The sequence below is a fragment of the Myotis daubentonii genome, chromosome 13 (assembly GCF_963259705.1).
Source record: "Myotis daubentonii chromosome 13, mMyoDau2.1, whole genome shotgun sequence".
In the NCBI taxonomy this organism is placed as follows: domain Eukaryota; kingdom Metazoa; phylum Chordata; class Mammalia; order Chiroptera; family Vespertilionidae; genus Myotis; species Myotis daubentonii.
In genome coordinates, this window is record NC_081852.1 from 30,955,689 (window position 1) to 30,979,394 (window position 23,706).

At 41.9% G+C, this 23,706-nt stretch overlaps 1 long non-coding RNA gene across 1 annotated transcript; it reads left to right on the plus strand.

The window, feature by feature from the left end:
* Positions 1 to 300: 300 nt before the first annotated feature.
* On the plus strand, positions 301 to 23,447 carry LOC132214535 (uncharacterized). The gene is made up of 3 exons (XR_009448304.1): positions 301 to 353; positions 1,550 to 1,607; positions 21,090 to 23,447. It is a non-coding gene; the product is annotated as an uncharacterized LOC132214535 (long non-coding RNA).
* The last annotated feature ends 259 nt before the right edge of the window (positions 23,448 to 23,706 follow it).

Below are 23,706 nucleotides of genomic sequence, written 5' to 3' on the forward strand. Positions count from 1 at the left end.
ATTTTAAGCCATCCATTGGGAAGAAATTATCATTGTTTTTCTGTTCTGTGAAGAATATTTGACCCTTCACCCACATGATATTTCATTCTTCACCTCTGCAAGAGAGTTCAAGTCTGTGCAGTTCACTGGAGCTCAGCTCAGAAAATAACTAGATGGGCTATTTGCCATATTCCTTTCAATACAGGAGGAAACAGCATTGATGGAAAAATTCCCAAACTGTTTTTTATTGTTACTTTATTTCACTTTTCAAGGTAGCTAAAACCTGTGTTTGGTCATCTTTTTTTTTCTTCTTCTTCTTTTAGGAAGACTTACTAAATGCTACCTCTCCATATAAAATGCAACCCTATGGACAGGTTTGTTGTTGTTTTTTAACAACTTTTGGATTTTTATATTAAAAATAGCAGTGTTAGTGGTAGACACCTCTCTAAAATTCAAGTAATAGAAGGTAAAAAGGAAATCAAAACAAAGGGATCTGCCTCTCAGTATTAGGGCCAGGAGTAGGGTGAGGCAAATGAAGTGTCTAAAGTACAAAATTTAAGGAGGCATTCACTGTTAGGTGCCAATTCTACCCTGGTATGACCCTGAGGATGAGTGCCTCCTAAAATTCTGCACCCATGCCTCTCTGGACTCACCCTCATCCCAGTTCTGCTCAGTAGGACAGCTGAACAGCAATCAAATATGAAGAAGGTGGAACGGGCTGTGTCTACATGGAGTTCATACTAAGTGCCTGTCATTCTTATAAGTCCTTTTTTAGTGATTCTTTACCCAAAAGTCACCCACTTGGTATCATGGGTTCTAGCTAGTCTGGTCATATCCAATTTGACCAGTGGTTGACATCTGAGTAGAGACAGTTATCTATGACCTGTGCCTTTGACATGGTCTACCTTGAGACCTCTACCCAGCAGGGGCATTTCATATCAGAAGGTAATCATCTTTTGGAGAATTCAATGGGATTTTAAGCAGAGAGCAAAGTAGTATCAAGTAGGAAATCCCAGAGAGAAAAGGTGTAAGGAGAGACAAGTATCGAGAAAGAGGGTCAAGAGAGAATTCATTGGTAGCAGCACATGGAGACTGGCAGAGATTAAAGAGGTCACTAATGTTGTGGCCTCACCCCCTAACCAAGAAACAGAATTTCTGGAGGATGAGGCCCAGAAGTCAGGATTTTAAAAAGATTCCCAGGTGATTCTAATGTGCAGCCAAGGTTGAGAACCACTGCTCTCCAGTGTTGAATACTATTTGAGTCATAATTAGTACTTTATTTTAGAAATCATAGACATGTTTAGATCATGGCACTGGCATCAAATTCCTGTGGCACACGTGTGTGTTTAATTGTGAGGTTGACATCTTTACTTTGGTTGAAGCCTAACTATTTAATCCTGAGATGTTTCTCATGTCTCCTTTTCCTTTTAACAGACCACTATGAATAGAAATAAACTATACATTTTCCTATATATGCCAGCAGTATGATTCAAGAGGCTCTCAATAAAAATATTTTCTCCTAAAATATTTTCCCCAGCTGCTGACCATAGTTTCTTGAATTTTTTGACAGGTGATTCATCTGTTTGTGTCCTGAAGGTATTTCAAGCTTGGTGAATGCCTGTTAAAATGTAAGTACATCTGGAAGGGGGAAATTTTGAGTTCCTGCCAAGCAATCTCTTATTTTGTTTAGTTGCAGGTTAAACTCTTGAGGTTGAGATAAAGAAAACCCTTTAGCTCAGCTCCATCGTATAAACTTTGGCCACACCAAACACCAGGGCTCTGCCCACCTGCAGGTCATATTTTCACCTAGTTTGCATTATCTGTCTTAATATACATCACCCTCTTCTAAGAGTTAACATCTTAGCTTTCAAAATAAGGTGTTAAAGTAACTGCTAACCAAACCAGAGCTGAGTTGCCACTCTGTATCCTGACAAACACAAAGAGCACAGGATCAGAGCAAGGCAGACCTGAGTTCAAATCCTGATTCAGCTCTGTATGTGCTGGGTAACCTTTTGATGATTTTTTTTTTTTTTTTTTTTACCTGAGGTGTTTCCTCATTTGTAGAATGATGATACTAGGATCTTTGGGGTAGGGCTATTTTGCGGATTATGAATAACACTAGTGCCCCAGTGCACGGATTCATGTATGTTAAAAGGAAATTAATTAGAAGGTGGATGGTGGGATGCGACTGGGGAAAAGGGGGTGGATCCAACCTCCCACCAGTCCCTCCCCGGCTGGCCACCCTGGGGCAGAGCCATGGCTTGAAGGGCATCTGCGGAGTAAGCAGGATCTCTCTGGCAGCTGGGGTCCCTTGGCCTGGCCTCCAACAAAACCAGCCCTCTGACATCCCCCAAGGGGTCTTGGATTGCTAGAGGGTGTTTCTCAGGTGATGCACCCAAGAATAGGGCTCCCTCCTCTCTGGTTCTGGAGTGCCTCACCCAGGCAACCGCTGCTGCCAAGTCACCGCAGCTCAGCAGCTCCTGAATTGAGCGTCTGCTCCCTGGTGGTCAGTGTGCACCATAGTGACCAGTTGTTCTGCTGTTCAGTTGATTTGCATATTAGCCTTTTATTATATAGGATTCCTTTAAACAGAGCATCCCTAATGTACTGTGGTAATTATCTACCTGTGGGCTTTATTTAACTATGAGGAACTTCTTCATATGGGCACAAACATTAACAGAAAGAACTGATGTTTGGGCAAGTACCTGAAGATGAATAATTTTAAAGCTTTTAAGTGTTGATTATTCTTTTGGTAGGAATAAAGATTAAAATGCCATCTGCTTGTGCTAATAACTGAACTTCCGCCCTTGCTGTAGTGCAGGACCAATGTGGTCACCACTTGTGAGTGCGTGTTTCAGACCTGGCATTCCCTCCTGATGCTCCTTAACTAGCTCATCTTCTTCCTCCCCTGATGAAACCACATGGAACAAAATAATCGACTTTCCCATTTTGCTGGCCCAAATCTACACTGTGCATCATTTCCCTCTCACAGATGCTCTATCCAGGTGGCACAAGATCAGCTTTAGAAGCAGAAATACAGTTTCTTGTTTCCTTTATTTCCTCAATCCAACCCACAAAGCATTTTAAGATTCCTGTAAATCCAATATTGGAATGTCCAAATTATAGCTTCCAAAGTATCTTTGTGCCAGGAAGAAGAATAAAAATCAAATTGGCTCTGAATGTTTTCAGGAGGAGCCACAGCTGTTATACTGTTACTCTTCGTGGCTTTTGATAGCTCCAAATTTGGGGAAGCTGTGCTGTGACCATCACAGTAAGTGTGCAGGCTTCTTCCTGGGGTTTCACTAACCCAGGGAAGCCCTCCAGACAAGGAAGAGGGAGTTAATTTCATGGCCAGACTTCCAAAGAAGTTCTGAGTTGCTTCAGATCAACCCACCAAATCTTTATAATGAGAGTATTATTCTCAGTCCTTAAAATTTGCCTATATTACTTGGGAGATATGAATTTATTGTGAAGGTTTATACAGTCAGAACCATGAGCATAAATTCTATTAAATGATTTATTTTCCATTTAATTTTTTTTATTGAAATAATGCTTAGCTTATGTCTGGGAATATGTACCCACAGAGATTTACAAGGAAATTATTGCTAAAATGCTTGTGTGCATATCAGAATGTTCTCTTTCATTTTCTAAGAAGAAAGAAGATTTGTAAAGACAATTTGTTTACCCACACATCTTGTTCTCCCTAGAGCGCCTTTCTGTTCAGCATCAGACGGGACACAGGTGGTAAGGTGGCAGGTTTTCTACACTGAGGCTGAATAAGGTTCATGGGAGATATGAAAAGTCCTGTCACACTGAGAGATTCTTGGACAGGCAGCCTCAACATGGCGCTTGTTATTTACAGTGAATTCCTTGTCCCCTGTCCTCCTTTATTTCCTGCCACAGCACCTTCCTCCAAGGTAATGCTAGCTAAGTCACCTGTTGCTCCACTGCTAATTACCATTCCCTTCATTTGGATGATTTGCTCGTAACCAAGACAACCAGGAGTGGCACTTGCGCAGTCAGCCAACCGTTTCCTCCATCTGGTCAGGCTGCAAGAGTGGTCTAGTTCATGTCACTCTTGTGGTGGCAAGAAGTAAACGTTCAGCAGAATCCCTCTCCCCGTATTATCAGTTTCTCCCCAAGGATTCAGGGACTGTACACTTTTCTCTAGATTTACTAATTAACTTATTTTATTCCTTCGAACAAATCTCGATATATTTTGCTCCTTCAAAACATTATTACCCTTCCAGCCAGTCTGGTGCACTCAACATCTTAAAATTAAATGTACTGACACCCAGGCAAACACATTCCTTTGCTGGGATCACTTCCAATGAAGGTGTGGTTCCCACTCTTGTACCTTTCCATCTTTGTTGCTCATACATGGCTATCTGTGCGGGCCGCATAAAATTGAATGTTGAACCTGATCAGCACCCTCCAATGGCTTTACATCTCACTCAGAGTGAAAGCCAAAGCCCTCACATGCTTGCAAGGTCTCTGACTTCATCTTTTCCACCCTTTTGTCCTTGCTCAATCCCTGCCAGTCATGCCATGCTCCTCTTCAAGGATGTGAACTTGCTGATTCCTCTTCTGGAAAGTTTTCTCACCAGATACACATTCATATGGCTGCTCTTTTGTCTCTTTCAGGTCTTTACCAGATAAAGGAGAAAGAAGGAAAAACTAAACTAATGTAATTTCTTAGGGAAGGGGGAAATGAGCAAAATTATACATATATATGTTTAATTTAGTAAAATTGGGCAGGTATATAATTATCTGGGAGATAATGTCTAGGATATATATAATTGTCTAGGGCAGTGGTTGGCAAACCGCGGCTCACGAGCCACATGCGGCTCTTTGGCCCCTTGAGTGTGGCTCTTCCACAAAATACCACATGCGGGTGCGCACGTACAGTGCGCTTGAAACTTCGTGGCCCGTGCACAGAAGTTGGTTTTCGGCCTGGGCGAGTCTATTTTGAAGAAGTGGCACTAGAAGAAGTGGGGGTACGTTCACTGAGGTCAACACCTCAGATTGAGAACGTTTTTAGCAAAGGCCAGCTAAGGAGTGCCCTAATTAAGTTAATAACATTGTACCTACCTATATAGTTTAAGTTTAAAAAATTTGGCTCTCAAAAGAAATTTCAATCGTTGTACTGTTGATATTTGGCTCTATTGACTAATGAGTTTGCCGACCACTGGTCTAGGGCATATATCATTGTGTAAGTGGTAGGCAAAAACCTGAGAAATGAGAGAACTGGGAGAACAAAAATGGAAACAGAGTAAAATTTAGGAGTGTGAATAAAAATAAGGTGCAGAGACTTTATCTCCAAGGCCATGAGGGTTCTGGGTAGCATAACGTCGGAAGTTCCCTTCATGTCCTGGCCAGCGTTAAATTAGAGAACTGCACTTACCTAGCCATTTCCATAGTTTTGACTAGTTCTGTCTGGATAAACTTTTTGCTGGATTGGAACTGTGGGTAACCAAACAGAAAAATACGATCCCAAAGATAAGCCCCAAAGTAGAGATTCAAAAGGTGAGGCGACGAATGGAAATATTAAACGATTCAGGAGGATTTAAAATATTTTTCCCCAAAGAAACATTTCAAAGACAAGAAGAAAGCTCATTGTAAATGTAAAAGTAGTGGCTATAGAAATATTTGTTAGTTCACAGAGTTCTGCTGCCTTCTGAGAAAGTTATTCCAGAATGAAATCACGAGCTTATTCCTTTCCTCCTCCTGGATCCTAACTCAGAATGTTATGGAGACGAAGCAGGCCAGAAAAGCACCACTTTTATCCAAACATTCATCTTAGTGGAGGATCCTTAGCCAGAACCATTCAAATATGCCTTCGAGTTGTTTGAAACTGAACAACCTCTGTAGGTCTTATCTGATGTATTTATTAATTTATATATTTTTAAAGAAGGTGTCAGTGGAGGATAAAAATTTAAATGATCAAAGCTAGAGACTGCTATTTTGAGTGCATTTTTTAAAAATTCTGTAGTGAAAAACAGAATTTGTCTCTGGGAAAGAGCATTGGGCAGGTGCTTGTCGTTATGCAGATATAACACAAATACCCACCCACTTCTGACTAGCAATTCATAATATAAATTATAATTGTACTTTTACAGATTAAGACTTTTTTGTTTTTATCTAGATATCCCTATCTATAAAAAAATGTATTAATGTTGTCTTTGTGAGGTGTGTGTGTGCGCGTGTGCGTGTGTGTGTGTGTGTGTGTGTGTGTGTGTGTGTGTAGGACAACCTATAAGAATTGGAAGCTGAGACCAGTTGATGCCAGGAAAGATGAGGCACCAGATCTGGCGTGTCCTTGCTTCATGCTGGTGGCTGGATCATAGGACAGCCTGAGTGGGATTTGCCAGCTCCCACCCTCTGTTAGTCTAAAACCTTTCAAGAGTGGCTTACTTCTCACTATAGCTCTTGTCCATTGTTTTGCTTGCCTTATCCCATGGCTTGGGGACCCAGACCACATCCTACAAACAAGTGGGACATTCCCCTGAAGAATATCTGTGTCTTCTCTGTCAGGCATCTGAAGAGAGAAAATGGCCCGGGCCTTAGCCCTGAGGAGGGAATGACATTCTCCTCCCTGGCCCTCTGAGCCGGCGCTCTGAGTGAGCTATTGAGCCTGATATTGGGAACTTCTGATCAAAGGCATTGTTCTGAGAGAAGGTAGGCTTAGCTTGAAACCTGGTGGCCGGCCAATGTCAAGAAAATAACCCCGTGGAGGGCCATTTCCAAGGGCTCTAGAAAGAGTGATGTCTATATCCCGGTCTAAGCTTTCATTTCTGCATTATAGCTTCCTTCTCAGATGACAATTAGAGCCAGATTTCAGAGTATTTAAGTGTTCCTTAGAAATTCCCAGGAAATGCTTGGAAATAGAAAACCACTAGGAGGGGAAAAGAGGATTTCCCCTGGTTCACCAGATGGGAACTTAGAATACTGGTTTGGGGAAAGGATTCTTTCTGAAGGCCGGGGACCCATGGAAATCTTGAGCACCTTAATTATCTATGCCGAGTTTAGAGCCTTGAAGCCCTGCAGCCTCGTGTATTACAAGAGGGGCAGTGCCCAACATGAGTCTCATCTCTGACACAGAATACCACTCCAGGAAGGGGTCCCTGGACAGGTACAGTTTCTAGCCTCAGTGATTAAGTGCAAGGTCAGGGGTCATTTTCTGTGAAATTTAGGGGAGCACTGCAAGTGTGTAACCAAAATTCAATATATCATAACAGCATCATTAAAAGAGTAGCAAACAGTATTCTCCAGTTCTCTCCTCACTGGTATTTATGCAGTGCTAGCCTGCCCTGACTACCTCTCTCAGCTTGCTGAGGGAGTGTATTATGTGTTCACTAGCCTACCCTCCAGGCTACAATTTAAGTTCTGTCCTCTCTGTTGCTGTCAACTTATTGAGATAAACTCTTTTGTCTGGCGGAGCTTGCATGGCAGCTGCCCCAACGCTCAACTCCCTGGCTTCTCCCCTGCGGTCAAAATATAAGCTTGTCTGTTCCTCGTTCCAAAGGCCTCCTCACGTCAGGAAGGTCCCCTTCATCCCCACTTGTGCACACGCTGCTGCACAGCCTTGACGTCCATTTCCCTGGTCTTACTGAGGTTTTATCTTTAAACTTCCCCCTTACTGAAGCACTCTTTTTCTAGAAACAATCCATGATTCTGCAAGGGATGACCAGAGGACATATTGAGAGGCAGACACTGCACTGTACTCAGAATTACCTCTGCCCTCTAACCCCAACCTATTTTTCTTGTCTTGAACTTACTAGTATGAACCCGCCTCCCTCTTCCAGATGGGTGAGTCTTTCCTACATGGCCCCCTGGGGAGCAGCCTCCAGGCCCTCCAGACATGCTCAGACCATAAGCAAAGCAAAGTTCTGACAGTCCTGGGAGTGAGAGCACTTTCGGTCAGGAGCAAGCACATAAAACAGCCACCACCCTCGATTGCATATCTCACTGTCTGACTATTAATTTTTATTGCATATTTTGAATAACTTTTTCTAGAGCTATTTTGATGATAACCTTTTAAAAATCATTAAAAGATGATGATTTGGGGGAAAGTTTTTTAGAAATGCAATCGCTTTCCTTCTCCCTCCCAGGGTACCCTTTTGACTCAAATTCATCTGTATGCTAAGGCAAGCAGCTTGGCTCAAGCTGGAAATCCTGCATAGGAAACAAAAGCTTTTTCTGATTAAGTTTCTGTCTTCTACTGAGCTATTCACTAAGGGATAGCTGTGGACAGCACCTTTACCCTTTAACCCCCACCCCCCATCCTGGTCTTCCAGAAGAATCCATCAGTGTGGATGGGGGCTGGAGTTAAACCTTCAGATTCCATGGCAGAATCGTCAAGCCTTGAATCTGTAGGGCCATTAGATGAGCTAAAGAAAGTGTGAGAAGCAGAGAGGCCAGAAGCCTGAGGAATATTGATAAATTACCATTTTACTGGTCATCGAAAAGAAATTGTGCACTGCACTGTTTAGAAATTGACCCACTATTACATTTTGTAAATGGATGTGCCCACATTTATAGATGCACACAAATAATGTATGCTAAGTTATGTTTGTTTTATTGGCAGGGACGCACACTAGGCCCTGGGAAATTCAGAAAACATATTGTAACCATAACTTCAAATCTCTTGTGTTGTACCTTGGAACAGAATTATCTGACAGTGGTAGCAGTTGTAGGATTTTGCCAATGAGAACAGAAAGTCCCAGAAGTAAAGAGCTTTATTCTTTGTGAATTTCTGGCAAAACTACATCTGAACCATGTTTTGAGTTCTAATTAGGAGGGTGGTTAGTTCATGATCAGAGTAAAACACTTTAAAAACACATGAAAGTATAAAGAAAACAAAGGGAGTTTACAATGTTGAAGTCTAGCGATAAGCACTCTTACTACTTTGGTGTATTTATTCTAGAATATTACATATTCTTTTATTGATACACCAGAGGCCCGGTGCACAAAAATTTGTGCACTTGGGGGGGGGGGGGTCCCCTTAGCACGGCCTATGCTCTCTCGCAGTCTGGGACACCTCGGGGGATGAACTCTGCTGGCTTAGGCCCATTCCCCGGGGCATTGGGCCTAAGCTGGCAGTCAGACATCCCTCTGGCAGCCCGGAAGCCCTCGGGGGATGTCCACTTGCCAGTAGGGAGCAGGCCTAAGCTACAGTCAGACAACCTTAGTGCTGCTGAGGAGGCGGGAGAGGCTCCCACCACCACCACTGTACTGGTAGCCGTCAGCCTGGCTTGTGGCTGAGCAGAGCTCCCCCTGTGAGAGCGCACTGACCACCATGGGGCAGCTCCTGCATTGAGCGTCTGCCCCCTGGTGGTCAGTGTGTGTCATAGTGACCAGTCATTCCTAGTTGTTCTGCTGTTAGGGATAATTTGCATATTACTCTTTTATTATATAGAATAGAGGCCTGTGCATGGGTGGGGGCCGGCTGGTTTGCCCTGAAGGGTGTCCTGGATCAGAGTGGGGGTCCCGCTGGGGTGCCTGGCCAGCCTTGGTGAGGGGCTGATGACAGTTTGCAGCTGGTCACACCCCCTTCAGGGTGGGGGTCCCCACTGGGGTGCCTGGCCAGTCTGGGTGAGGGGCTGAGGGCCGTTTTCAGGCTGGCCAAGCCTCCCCGGTGACGGAAGCTCCCAGCCTCTCCTTTTTTTCTTTTTTTCTTTTTTATTCTGGGATTTATTTACCTTCTATAATTGAAACTTTGTAGCCTGGAGTGGCGCTCAGAGCCGGCCAGGACGGGCCTCCTGTTCACTCCAGCTCTGTGGCTATGGCCGGCTGAAAGTAGGTATCTGGAGTTTATTTACCTTCTATAATTGAAACTTTGTTGCTTTGAGTGGAGCTCAGAGCCCGCGGCGGCAGCTGGGAAGCTTGGCTTCCTCCATCATTGGGGCAACCAAGCCTCCTGCTTGCTCCAGCTCCGTGGCTGCCGGGCGCCATCTTGGTTGGGTTAATTTGCATATACTTGCTCTGATTGGCTGATGGGCGTGGCTTAAGGTGTAGCGAAGGTATGGTCAATTTGCATGTTTGTCTTTCTACTTTTCACATTTAACATCTCTGAAAAAGATGCATCTTATAATTGATGACTTGCTAAAGTAGTAATTGGAAGTGTTCTCTCTTAAAGGTAGGTATATGAAATAATGGTGTATTTAAAATCAATAATCACAGATTAGATTGTCATCTCAGATTACATGGAATACAGAGTATGTATATATGCATCTGTGAAGTTCTAACTATATTTAGGAGGATTTATCATGGTTCTTTCCTATTACTATTCTGTCAAAGGAAAACACCCTAGCTACCAAATGAATCACAATCTTTATTCCATTCTCTCAAAGGACATTAATATATAACCCAAATTTACTTCTTAAAGTTATCTTTCTCAATTCTATGCTTTCAAGCCTTTTTCTCAATCCCTCACTATTCTCCCTTTCCCCCCAGATGTCCTCATTTCTCCTTTCTTTGGTCTTGATAATTTTTCTTGAAATTATTACCCTTGAAAGTGAAAATAGCCTTTTCTGATGCAGTTCCTTTCATTATTGCAAAGGTCCATAGACCTAGCACTCAAAGAGAATTTTTATTAGAGGCCTAGAGGCCTGATGAGATGGAGAGAGAGAGATGGAACGGGCAAATAAAATTTCTTTAGCAGGTAAGGGGAAAAGGGAAACATATTAATCATAATGATTCCTGACAAAAATACACAGATAGAGTTATAGATATAAAAAATACACAGAGTTCTAGGTATAAAAAAATACTTAGCTTGGTGTTGCTTAGCACTTTGAAGTAGAAAAACAAAAGAAACAAAAAAACTCTAGTTGTACAAAAGGTTTACATTTCCTTTAATTCTTGCTCTTATACTTGGCTTGTGATCAGGAAACATGTTAATAAACATGTATCCTTTACTTGATATGCAATTCCTTCTGTGTAGGGAAACACAGGAGAGTAGGTGATAGCCTAACTCACCCACACTTGAACAGGGCCTACCAGCGCTCCCTGGGAGCCTCTGACGGATGCTGCTTTCGCAGACACGAGGTTTTGAGGAGTTAAGCATTATACTCAACTCTGACCTTTTCCTAGGTGCTTTCTCAGAGTCCTAGCTTTCGGTACAAAATGAGACATAAGGTCCCAAATGCTAACAAACAGTCTTTCATTCACGTTAACGTATGAATGCCTGATAGCAATTCCTTCCAGGCGACAGGTCTTGGTGAGGGCACCAGTACCCTCGGGAAAGAAAGATGAGGTAGGAAGGGCAGACCAAGAGGAAGCAAACAGCCAAACCTACTACTTTGCCCTTTGAACTCTGGTCACTCCTAATCTGTATTACGGAGAGTTCACTCTAAAATGTGGCTGGTGACTGCATCAGGACTTTATTCTTTAAAAACGGAAATTACATGGATTCCAAACCAAATTTTAGATTGAACAGAAAGCAGCAGAAAGTTCCCCCACATCTGTTTCTCAGATTATAGTCATCTTACAGAAAAGTCTCCAGACACCCTCTTCCCATCCCCATTCTTCACCTCTGTTTTCTTCAGATATTTTACTTAGGGAAGAAACAAGAGTGGGAATGAGAAAAAGAGAGGGGGAGGCTTAATGTAGATAAATATCAGACAAATTGGAGCCAAGATATAATTCAAGCAAAAAGGGAGGCAGCGGGTGTAGTATAATTGCTCGGTACACAAAAGCACATTCAGAGATAATAAACTTTAAATATTCTTTAATGTCAAACAGCATTTTCCCCAGGCCTTTTAATCCTGCTGAGCAGCAAAAGGTTGGCCACAAGCCCTTGGTGACACTATTTCTAAGCCCAAAAACAGGTAGGAGAGACAAAGAAAGAAAAAATACCAAACACAAGGTTGGTGCTAGATACATTTCACCAGCAAAGTTTTTCTTATAATATTATTATAAGTTTTGCAATAGCTACTGAAATTTAGTAGGATTTTATTATGTATGGTGTTTATATAAGAAAAGAAAATGGGGCATTGTCCATTCAGAGAACTAATTAGTGTAAATCTCCATTTCCTAACTGATATCTGGGAGAGATGAGAAAGCACCCAAAACAAGGGCTGTGAAGAACTGACTTAAAGATTCATTAAGAGAGCCATACAGCATAGGGAATATAGTCAATAATATAATAACATTGTTCAGTGACAGATGGTTACTAGCTTTATCATGGTGGTCACTTTGAAGGTATATAAATGTCAAGGCACTATGTTGAATATCTGAAACTAATACTTATTGTATGTCAACTATATTTTAATTTTCAAAATTTAAATAAAAATAAATTTGTTAGTTGTTGGATGATGTAGATAAACAGAGTTAAGCAAGCCTCAGATAAGAAAAAATCTCCTCAAGTTTCAACTGACCTACAGATTTTAATCAGCCCTCAAGAGAAAAGGATAAGGCTTTGTCAGAGTTAATTGCGAGATGCAGCAGATCGAAACATGTTTAGGTAAACTCTTAACAAACCTGAATAAGAAAATGAAATAATAAAACAATGATAAACAAAAAGGAAGAAATAAAACCATCCATAATCCCCACACCACAATTATAAACACTATAAACTTTTTCTGGATGGATCTGTCCACTTTTCCAATCCACAACTTACTATGGAGTTTTGTGTCATATTTTTGTAGTTATAGTTAGCCTCTCATTTAAAACTGGCCATCTGACCTGAAAGTCACCCCCTTCTCTGCTTGTCACCCCAAATCTGTTCCTTTATTTTTTTCTGCCACGGATTGTCCTTGTCTTCACATCTCTTCCCCTTCCTCAGCTCCTCCTAGTCACTGATCCCAATATGGATCAATAGAGGACATATTATTGTTATAAGGGAGACAGCCTTCCCCCAAGAGCCAGACCACTATCCCTGTTGGTGATCTGAACTCCTGAAGTTGAAGGCACAGAAGGTCCCTACAGAAGAGCTGCCTGCCCTCCACCCCCAGACTCTGCCTGTGCACCAGCAACAGATCCTCAAATGTTGCTACCTCCTTCTAGACTGATGCGACCCCTAGAATCCCTTCAACCAGACTCCACCCCAAAAGCTTTTCATAGCCACACCTGTAACAGCATCACCACTAGTCCTACATTGGAATAACCCAATTGAATACAGTCATGTAGCCCCTCAACTTGTAAAATGATGAAGTGGAACCTTAAACCAGAATGGCTAAGGCAGAGATTTTGGGAATGGTGCCCTATTCCACATCATCACAGAAAAAGCCAACGGCATTTAACATGGTTTTAACTTTTGAATTTGGTGGGGCAGAGCTAAAATGAGAAGAGGTTATAAAACAGAAGGTGTGGTTGCTTTTCTGTGGCTCTGGTGTCAACAGGGCTTTATATGCCTGGAAGATGCGTGTGTTCCATTGGCCTGGTTTTTATTCAGAAAGCCAAAAAAAGGAAGGACCTATGTGGGTGGCAAACTGATCTTGGTAGTCTGAACATGGGAGAAAACCTAGAATTGTGATGAGGGATCAAGGACAGCAGTGTGACCTTGGGCAAGTCGTAGGACTTTCCTAAGCCTCCAAGACCTCAGTTATAAAGCAGGACGACTATAATATTACCCATGTCTTATATTCAGAGTAAGCATTAAATACCAGAGCTTAACCCATAGTCAGGACAGTGTTCAGTGATATTATTAATGTTAATTAATGCAAGTGACAGTTTGAAGCAAAGGCTGGATATTCCCTTATCTGAAACACTTCTGCTTCTTAAAGAGAGTAGTGTTAGAAAACTTGACATCCCTTTCAATTCTATGGCCCTCTGATTGCCTGGGATATTTTTTGTATGTTCACAACCATAGTGACCTTTACTGGAGCCTTGGTGGGTCAGGCAGTGGCCTAGATCCCTTACACATGTTACTTTTCATTTGAGCCCACCCCCTATGGAGGGTGCATGATCAGCCCCATTTTACAGATAAGGAAATAGAAGCTCAAGAGAGCAGATAAAGTGCCAGAGGCTATACTTCTAGAAAGTGGCGGAGGTTGAATCTTAACCTGATTCCTTTAAACCTCAAAGCCTGTGCTCTTTCCAATATGCTGCTCTTCCGTATAGAAACATGAAATGAGTCGTTCATCCTCAGGTGATTTTACAGAAATGGAGGGTCTTTCTTCCCATTGGTCTACTCTCCTTTGTTGAGTTCCTCTCATGACCAATAATAATATGAAAATGGCATACATCTACAAATGGGTTGACTGGGGAGGGGCCACTAGTGATGGCCGAGGACCATCTAATGCACTCAGTAGTCTCAGGGAGTCCTACAACAGGCTTGTCGATGGTGAAATGTAGGTAACCATTCTAATACTGGATTTGACATGGACCAATACCGTTTTAAAACTCTTGCAAAAATGAAGGAACAGGGATCTTCAGGGTTATTACCTTTCAATAGAGAAAGAGTAATATTTGAACTCACGTTTAAGGCTGGCTCTACTGTCTATGCAGCCACTGCTTCCTAGGCCGTAGAAGCTGGGGATAGATGATCAAGGCCAAGGGTAGCAATGACAATGGATAATATCTTTAAGTCTCCATTAATTTTAGTCACTGCAAGCTGCAGTGTCCTCCCTTCTTTTAGCATGGTCTCAAATGCCCCAGTGTGCCCCTCGAGAGCCCGTTATCTTCGTTTACTGTAGACTTTAAAGGCACATTTTACCAGACCACCTGCCAGCCCGATTGGTGAGCCACCAGTTCTGCCAATAAAGATCCTTCAGTAGCACAGCTGTGGCTCCTACTGCCATGGGACTGCCGCTCCCTCAGAGCTAGGACTCCCAGGCCGGGCGTATGTGTGTTTATATTGGGCTCTCCAGTGTGTGGTTGCCTGTTTTCTTTTAATCCACCCTTGAGGCAATTAGGACAAGTTTACTTAAGACAGGTTTGGATTATATTTGAGTAGCCCAGCCCAGATCATAACCAAACCTGTACTTCCAAGCTGACCATAAGAGAGTGTCCTGGGAGAGAGCTGTGATACCTCAGAGCAGGTGCCTGCCCCACTCAGAATCTTCCTTCTGGAGTGCGATCTCAAAGTGTGTCTGGCTTTCTTTTGATGAGCTAAGCAGGGTCCTTCTGAGGTGCCAAGAACTGATCACTCATTTCTTATGGATGAATGATTAAAAAATCAGTGTGCATCTTTATGTACATCTTTTACATCTTCATGTAAAACCACTGGAATTGCTCCTTACCAATAAAACTACTGACTAATGTATTAAAAGTTTGGTATAGAAATTACCCAGTGGGTTTATTTTCCCTCTAGAACAGAATCATCGGCAAAATAATAAAAAGGCAATTTCCTTCATCTCCCCCACAGAATTGGTCTTTGTGTTTCCTGTTCTGGGATTCCTGGCTTTAGGCAGTGGCCAACAGCCTTTTTGAGTTTTAGGACGTATATAGAGTTGGGTCGACTTAATGATACCACTCCCATCCTGGGCTTGGTTTGGTCAGGCAAAAGGTCCCAGACTCAAGTGCCTTCTGGGGCTTTGTGAGTGATGTAGATGAACGCTGTGTTTAAGGCATAATAAGAACCTGAAGTTAACATGTCCCTTTTAAAAGAAATCTGCAACTGCCACCCACTTTTAGCCCGTTATTGCTGTATTGGAATATATGTCCTGTGTTGCCAAGTCATCAAATTAAAATAGAAAACTGGAAATAAGGATGCTATAGAAGATATTTTCATTTTTAAATGTTGGTAAGTAATGTGCTTTTTCATAAGCATTTTGTGAGCCAACACTTTCTGGACCAAATAAGATACATCTGTGAGCCAGACATGGCTTAGAAAATTTGGGACTCAGTCCTAGTCAATGTTTCCCAAGGTATGGTCCAAGGACCACCTGCATCAGTGTCATTTTTTAAATGGAGAGTTACAGACCGGCTCCAAACCTGCTTAATCAGACTCTCCAGAAGTAAGATCCAGGGATTAGTCAACATTGTTAGTGGAAATGGCAGAGGAGGGTGGCCCAACATCAAAGCATTGAATTTTCTGGAAGTGGGAGGTCTGAGAGACAGACATGTTCCCATATCACAATTACATATCACAAGAGCTCTCTGGCCTCCATTTTAGGAATTCCTCCTCCTCTTCTTTTTCCTCCTCATTATCATCATCTTGAGCATTTGACCATTTGACAGATATTTATTGAACTACTACTATGTGCCAGGCTCTGTTCTAGGCACTGGGGAATGCAGCACCGAATAAAAAACAATATAACCCCCGCTCTCATGCAGCCTATTCTAGTGGGGAGAGAATAAAGAAGGCAAATCTAGGAGGTGAGATGGTGATAAGTGCTAAGGAGAAAAATAAAGCATAAAGGAAAGATAGGAATTGTGTGTGGAGAGAGTATTGAGAGAAGGGAGTTGCAATTTTAGACAATTTTCAGAGAAGGCCTTGAGCCAAGATCTGAAGGAGAGTAGGGAAGAGCCATGTGGAAATTGGGGAGGGGGGGTTCCAGACAGAGGGAGTTGCAAGCAGAAGGGCTCTCAGACATTTGCAGTGTGGTGAGTTCAGGGAACAACATGGAGAACAGAGTGGCTGAGAACAATGAACAAGAGGAGGGTAATAGGAGATGAGGCTAAAGGGAAGGGGGTCAGACTATGTAGGACTTTATGGACCGGAAAAGGACTTCAGCCCTTTTGTTCTCAAAGATGCCATGGAGGGTTTTGAGCCGAGAAAGGCAGGACCTCTATGGCTTTTTAGAGGGGGTGAAGAAAGATCATTTTGGAAGACATTCCAATAATCAGGTAGTTTTGACTGTGAGGATAGTGGTGGAGGTGGTGAAAAGTGAATTCTGGATGTGTTTTGAACGAAGAGCTAACATGACTTGCCAATGAATCAGATGTAAAGTGAGAGAAAAAGGGTTCCAGAATGACATCAAGGTTTGGGACCCGAACAACTATAAGAATGGAGTTTATTTTTAGTGAGATGGGAAAGTTTGCAAGAAGAGTAGGGTTTGGAGGGGGTAAATCTGTAGCTCAGTTTAGGACATATTAAACTAGAAGTTGCTAATAGATATCCAAGTGGAGATTTCAAATAAGCAATTGAATATGGGGTCAATTAAGCCTTCTGTAATAATCAGAGTTCTCCAGAGAAACAGAACCAACAGGTGTGTGTGTGTGTGTGTGTGTGTGTGTGTGTGTGTGTGTGTGTGTGTAAAAGAGGAGAGAGAGAGAGAGAGAGAGAGAGAGAGAGAGAGAGAGAGAGAAAGGAAGAAAGAAAGAGAAGGAAGAAAGGAAGGAAAGAAGGAAGGAAGGAAGGAAGGAAGGAAGGAAGGAAGGAAGGAAGGAAGGAAGGAAGGAAATAAATTTATGTTAAAGAATTGGCTCACATGATTGTGGAGGCTCACGAGTTCTAATGGGGTAGGCTAGCAGGGTGAACAGTTTCAGTTCAAGTCCAGAAGTAGTATGCTGGCAGAATTCCTTCTTGCTCAGGGGAGGTCAGTCTTTATTTTCTTAAAGCCTTCAACTGATTGGATGAGGCCCACCCACATTATGGAAGATAATCTGCGTTACTCAGTCCACCAATTTAAATGTGAATCTCATCTAAAATTACCTGCACAGAAAGGTATAATAATGTTTGACCAAATATTGGGGCACTGTGGCCCAGCCAAGCTGACACATGAAATTAACCATCACGTCATCATCACCATAATAACCCTAGTTACAATTTACTGGGTGTCTACTATGTTGTTATGCATGATAAATGAGCCTTTGCTGTTTGTCATTAAACTACCCCCCAAGACACCACAAGCTAGATATTATGTATAGGTAACAAAACTGAGGCTTTCAGAAAGTAAGTAATTTGTCCATGGTCACATGGCCAAGAGACAATCCCACATCCCACTTCAGGATCTATAACCTTCCCCTCTATATCACACTGCCTCCCAATCCACACACTCCTACCTCCCCAGACATGCTATTTTGAATATCTATGCCATGTCACATGCCGCTCCTTCTGCCTGAAAAACACACTCTCTCCTTCATCTGACTAAGCTTTACCCCTTCGTCAAGACTCAGCTCAAGGGTCACCCTCTCTAGGAAGCCTTCCTTGATTCCTTCTCCCACCTGGACTTTAGAAGCTCTTCTTCTATGCTCTCATAAGCAGTGGACTTTACACCTGTCTACAAAAGTAATCATCAAACTACAGTTGCTGGTTTGCTGACCTTTCTTCTTCATTAGCCTATAAACTTCTTTTTTGTTACTTCACCCGAGGATATTTTTTCCATTAATTTTTTTTAGAGAGAGTGAAAGGGAAGGAGGGAATGGGAGAGAAAGAGAGAGAGAGAAATAGATGTGAGAGAGACACATCGAGTGGTTGCCTCCTGCACACACCCCAACCAGGGCTGGGGATCGATCCTGCAACCCAGGTATGTGCCCTTGACCAGAAGTCAAACCCAGGACACTTTGGGGCACAGGCCAATGCTCTAACCACTGAGTCAGGGCTAGCCTATAACTTATTGGTGGAGGGGAACACATTTTGTCCATCATTATACTAGTATCTGCAGATCCTCAGCACTTGGTAAGTGCCCCATAAATGTTTGTTTAATGAGAAATGAACAAATGTGTAAAGGGAAGACAGTAGGGGGGGCTGAGAAGGAGCATTAAGAGAGGTAAGGGGCAACCAAGAGAGGACAGAATCACAACATGGGCAGAAACGTGTGGTGAATGGCGCTAAATACTGATGGACTGAAAACTAAAATGAGGCTATTGGATTCACTAGGGGAAAATTCAACGAACGCCATAGAATATAAGTGGTTTGGTGGTTTGGGAGAAACATTTATTTGTAGAAATTTTAATGATGCTAGCCGGACTAGCTGAGACAGCTTCACCACGATCTTGCAATCTGATCTGGGATTATAGAAGGGGTAGAATTTGAATAAGGCTTTGTTGAGTGGGGAGAGATGGGACAGAGGACAAGGGCGGGGCATGGGGCTTATGATGAAATGAAGGGTAGAAAAGGATCACATCTTTTTTAAAATATATTTTTATTGATTTCAGAGAGGAAGGGAGAGGGAGAGAGAGATAGAAACATCAATGATGAGAGAATCATTCATTGGCTGCCTCCTGCATGCCCCACACTGGGGATTGAGCCCGCAACCTGGGCATGTGCCCTTGACCAGAATCGAACCCAGGAGCCTTCAGCCCACAGGCTGACACTTTATCCACTGAGCCAAACCAGTCAGGGCAGAATTACATCTTTAAAGTAGGAAGGCTGTTGTGTGATCCAGGTGTGGAAGCAAACAATACATCTCAAAACATTTCTCCCCTCTTCCCTGGAAGGGTTCTTTGCCTCCCTGACAGCTCTCCTCCCATCAGCAAATAGGGAGGCATGAATCTCAACGCTCTAATATTCAAATCACCATGTGTATAATTTCTGTGTCAATTCCTTTGATGAAATGTGTAGTAAGAACAGTAATGCGTTTAGACATATTTCAAATGATGTAAATATCAAATCAGACAACAGCTCATCTATTTTGCTCCTGTGATTTCCTAGCCGATGCAAATGTGACCCAGACTGTAAACATTTTTTTCTCTGCCTACTTTGAAGTGTCAGAATAACTTTGCAATGGGTAACAAATGGTCATTTCTCATTGAGAAATAAAATTACATGACACACTACCCGTTGAGGCTGGCTAACCATTTCGCATTCCTAAGCTTCCTTTAAATATAAATGAGTCATCATTTGATATTATAATTCTAAAGAAATATGCTGCCTTAAATATATGCTCCAGCTTTTAGCTAGACCACTGTATTTCTTTTATACGCTCTAGCATAAGCTATTTGGGCCAACTTCTTTTCATAAGAAGAGCAGTGAAAGAGATTGGAGACCTGTGCGCCTTCTACCAAATTATAGGGCAGGGTTCAATCAATTCACAGTGCTAAGTGGGGTCATTTTTGCAGTACTAACAGAAATCACAGCTTTTTTTTTTTTTTTTAGACCTGGCATTTCCATAGTAACTGCACAAGATCCCAACAACATGCAGATCATAGCAAATACTGGAGTAGGATTCCTTTCATTTTTATCAGATGGCGGCAGAGAATTTTGTTTGTTTGTTTGGTGGCTTTATCTTCTCTATGTAATTGTCAGTGCTGCAAATATGTAATGCAAAGCTTGAGTTCAGTATGCAAAATAATGTCTAAATAATCTGCTAGATGTTGTAGCTTTAATAGCTAGAACCCAGCAGACCTTCGAGAAGAGAGCTGATTCCTACGTTTTCAACTCTTCCAGCCTGTTGGTCACTTGAGAAAAGAAAACGTTAGACTGGGCTTCTCTTGTAGATAAATGGGCCACAGGGGCTCACAAAGGAATTTTTATCATTCACAGTTGACTTAATGAGAATTAGCACTTCTGCCAGAGTGCCCTTGTTTTCTGGGGTGTCTGTCTCTCAGTCTGTTAGGAAATGTAGCTGGTGCCTGGTTTGCTAAGCTTGCAGATGGATGCCTCTGGGCAAACTTGTTTTCTTCAGGTGTGATGAGAAATTTTAAATGCAATTCACATTTCACGTTCAACTATGACATGACAAACCATTTAAAGGTCTTTTCTAATAAGCCAGTGACTTACAAAAAAAAAAAAACATGGCTTACAATCACCTCCTTTCTAAAACCAGAAATGATGGGAAGAGGTGCAGCTGCTTCTCATTACTTTCACTGTCTTCAGTTGAGGGCTTGAGAGCCCAGAAACCCCTGTTTTAGGGGTTCAACATTGTTAGTTTTCTGGCTTTACCTTTATTCCCACACCTGTGCTCCCAGAACCTGAAGGGTAAAGTGCTATCCAAGGAGCGTCAGCAATAGGGAGAAGCACAGGTGGCTCTTGCCGATGTGAAATTAGCTGGGGATACGCAAAGGTTGGTTACCAGAGGCCAAAAGTTAAACAATACCCATTACCTATGGACTCTCCTGCCAAATCAAGTCCCAATTCAACTGCATCTTAACCTGAATATTGTAGAGGGGAAAAGGAGTGGATTTGAATGAACAGAAAGTCTTGAGTTTAAACCTCACCTCACGCTTTCATTTTATTGGGATGGTACTGAATTTTTACATTAAAAATGCTTATATTGAACATACACAGAATTTTTATCTTGCCCAGCCTTTTTTCTCACAGCTTTAAAATCCTTTCCCACCAGGTGCTGGAAGGATTGAATGCCATAACACGTTGGAGGCACGAGGCACCTGGAGTGTGCCTCCCACATTAGATGCTTAATAAACAACGAGACCCACCTGCACCTCTAAAGTCGCTCGGATATCTGGAATTGCTTACTAAGGAAGAGGAAGCCACAGCTCCATGGCAACATCTAATCAAGGCATTTTTAGACTCTCAGTTGGAAAACAGTTCAGATATATCCCAGTCCTTCCTGGTGAGTGATTTGCCTCAACATCATCTGCCAATTCCTACTCATTTCAGACTCTCAGGTATGAACATTCCAAATAACGAGGAATTGACACTTCATCAATCAGCCATTTAATTGTGAAAAATGAAAAAGGGGGAAATCAACCACTTTGTCTTTGAGGATCAACATGTACTCAGCACTAGACAGATACTGTGATTACTCATATGACTACTCGGTAAAGAGGTATTATCCCCAATTTTAGGAACTGGGAAACTGAGGTTCAGAGGAGAAACACTTTCACATGCTCCAACAGATTTATTTAAGACAGCAGTGATCTTCAAAAGTGATACACTCACTCTAAACTGTCAGAGACTGGTCAAGTGTCTTACCACTTGCACAATTCCTACATGTCTATGTTCTTATTGCAGATGAATAGAGGCATGTGCCTCATCTTTTCATAACTCAGACCTTCTCTCTGAGTATAACAATTTTCTTCGTCCTACCATATGATTAGGTCAGAAGCCCAGATATGCATTCCCAGAATTCAGAGCTGTGCTTTCTATAGATTCTGAAATGAGACCTAATTCCATTTCATTCTCAAATAATCTGCTGCTACTTGGGAGATAATCACAAGCCAGGAAAGCAGAGGTGATGTTCTTTCTCATTTGCTCAGTATCCCCAGTGTCTGAGAGCAGTAAATAATTATTGATTAATCAAGCCTAATAAATTCAGAGTAGTATTTAAGTCCCATTGTGATTTACGGTAATCTTCTCTTAAATTTTTAATCATGCCACAGTGCCTCTTTTTCTAAAAAAATACAAAAAGGGAGATGGGATACTTGGAACAAGGGAGTTGAGTTTTCAGCTTTATTTAGGAAAGAAATTACCTGCCCTCAGTTTATCCTCATTTGATTAACTGACTCATAGCCAATGGATTCTCATATTGTTATTCAGATTCCACCAGTATTTCCATGCAGTTAACAGAATCATTTAGCACTCGGCCCTCCATTCAACTGAGCTGCCTGTCCTATAAAGAACCAGTTATTATTTTTAAATTTTGCTAAGAGAATACATCTTATGGTAAGTGTTTTTTTTATCACAGAATAATCAATACTGGCAGGAGAAAGCTTTTGGAGGTGATGCATGGGTTTATGGCATAGATGGTGCCGATGGTTTCAAGAACGTACATTTATCTCCAAACTCATCAAACTGTATACTTTAATTATGCACAGGTTTTGGTTTGTAAGAAAGATTTTGCCAAAAGTGAAAAAGGAATCACTTATTAGCTATTATTTCCGATAATGAAAGATTTTTCCATTATGGTCAGGATCTGAGGAGACAAATTTTACAATGCTTAGTTTGAGGTTGATAAATACATTCCTTATTCCCTCGGTTCATCCTTGGGTTACATTTCCCACCACTCCGGCTTCCCACATTCTGGGGAATTTAGGGAGTGGGCAGCCTGTGAACACTTCTAGTTGTGGTGAGCCTACCTTGCCTCAACCCTCTTTTTCTCAGCTCAAAACAACAGAATGAAAGGCCCCAGGGGAGATGACAAATCTCAGCTGTTTAACTTTTCTAAAATATTTTCCTTGGAGAGGTCCTGGACCAAATCTTAAGGCTTTTTTTTTTTTTTTTTTTTTTTTTTTTTTTTTTTTTTTTTTGCCCCTTGTCCTTTCCAGACCTCCTCTTAGGCCAGGACAAATTTCCCTGAGATAGGAACTAAAGGCTGACTCAGTTCCCATCTGGAGCCATCTGGTTCTTCCTGCTTCACAGCTCACCACTCATTCCTAATCACTCTCCCTCCTCTTTCTTTCCTCTCTCTGATATATTTTCAGTCTTGCTTCTTCTCCCACAAAAAAACATAAGCCATGAGATCATCTGCCAAGACGGATTTGGCCTTAAGAATAAAGTTTTTAAGTGCCCAACCACATTTCCCAGGGGATGGCAAGAATTCTTAAGCTCTAAGAAAGTGTATTTTTCACTAAAATGTAACTAGGGGAGGTTGTACTTTCTGAAAATACCTCTGTACCTCAGGAAGTGAAATTAAACTAATCACTGAGAAATAAAAAGTAGCTTTTTCTCATCTTAGGAGCATTTCTTCTTTTCTCTACGGTACAGTATATAACTATAAAGGTTGTTTGAACAAAGTAGATCCAGAGACATAGAACCATGGAACAGACTGATGAATCTCAGAGGGAAGACAGGGATGGGTGGGTGGGAAGAGATCAACCAAAGAATTTATATGCATATATGCATAACCCATAGACACAAACAATAGTACAGTATAGGCCTGAGGCGGGGAGGGGGGAGGGGTTCTTAGAATTGATCAATGGGGGGGAAAAGGGTACATCTCTATTACTTTTAATGGTAAAGATAAATCAAATAATAAAAATAAAAGAGCTTACAACACT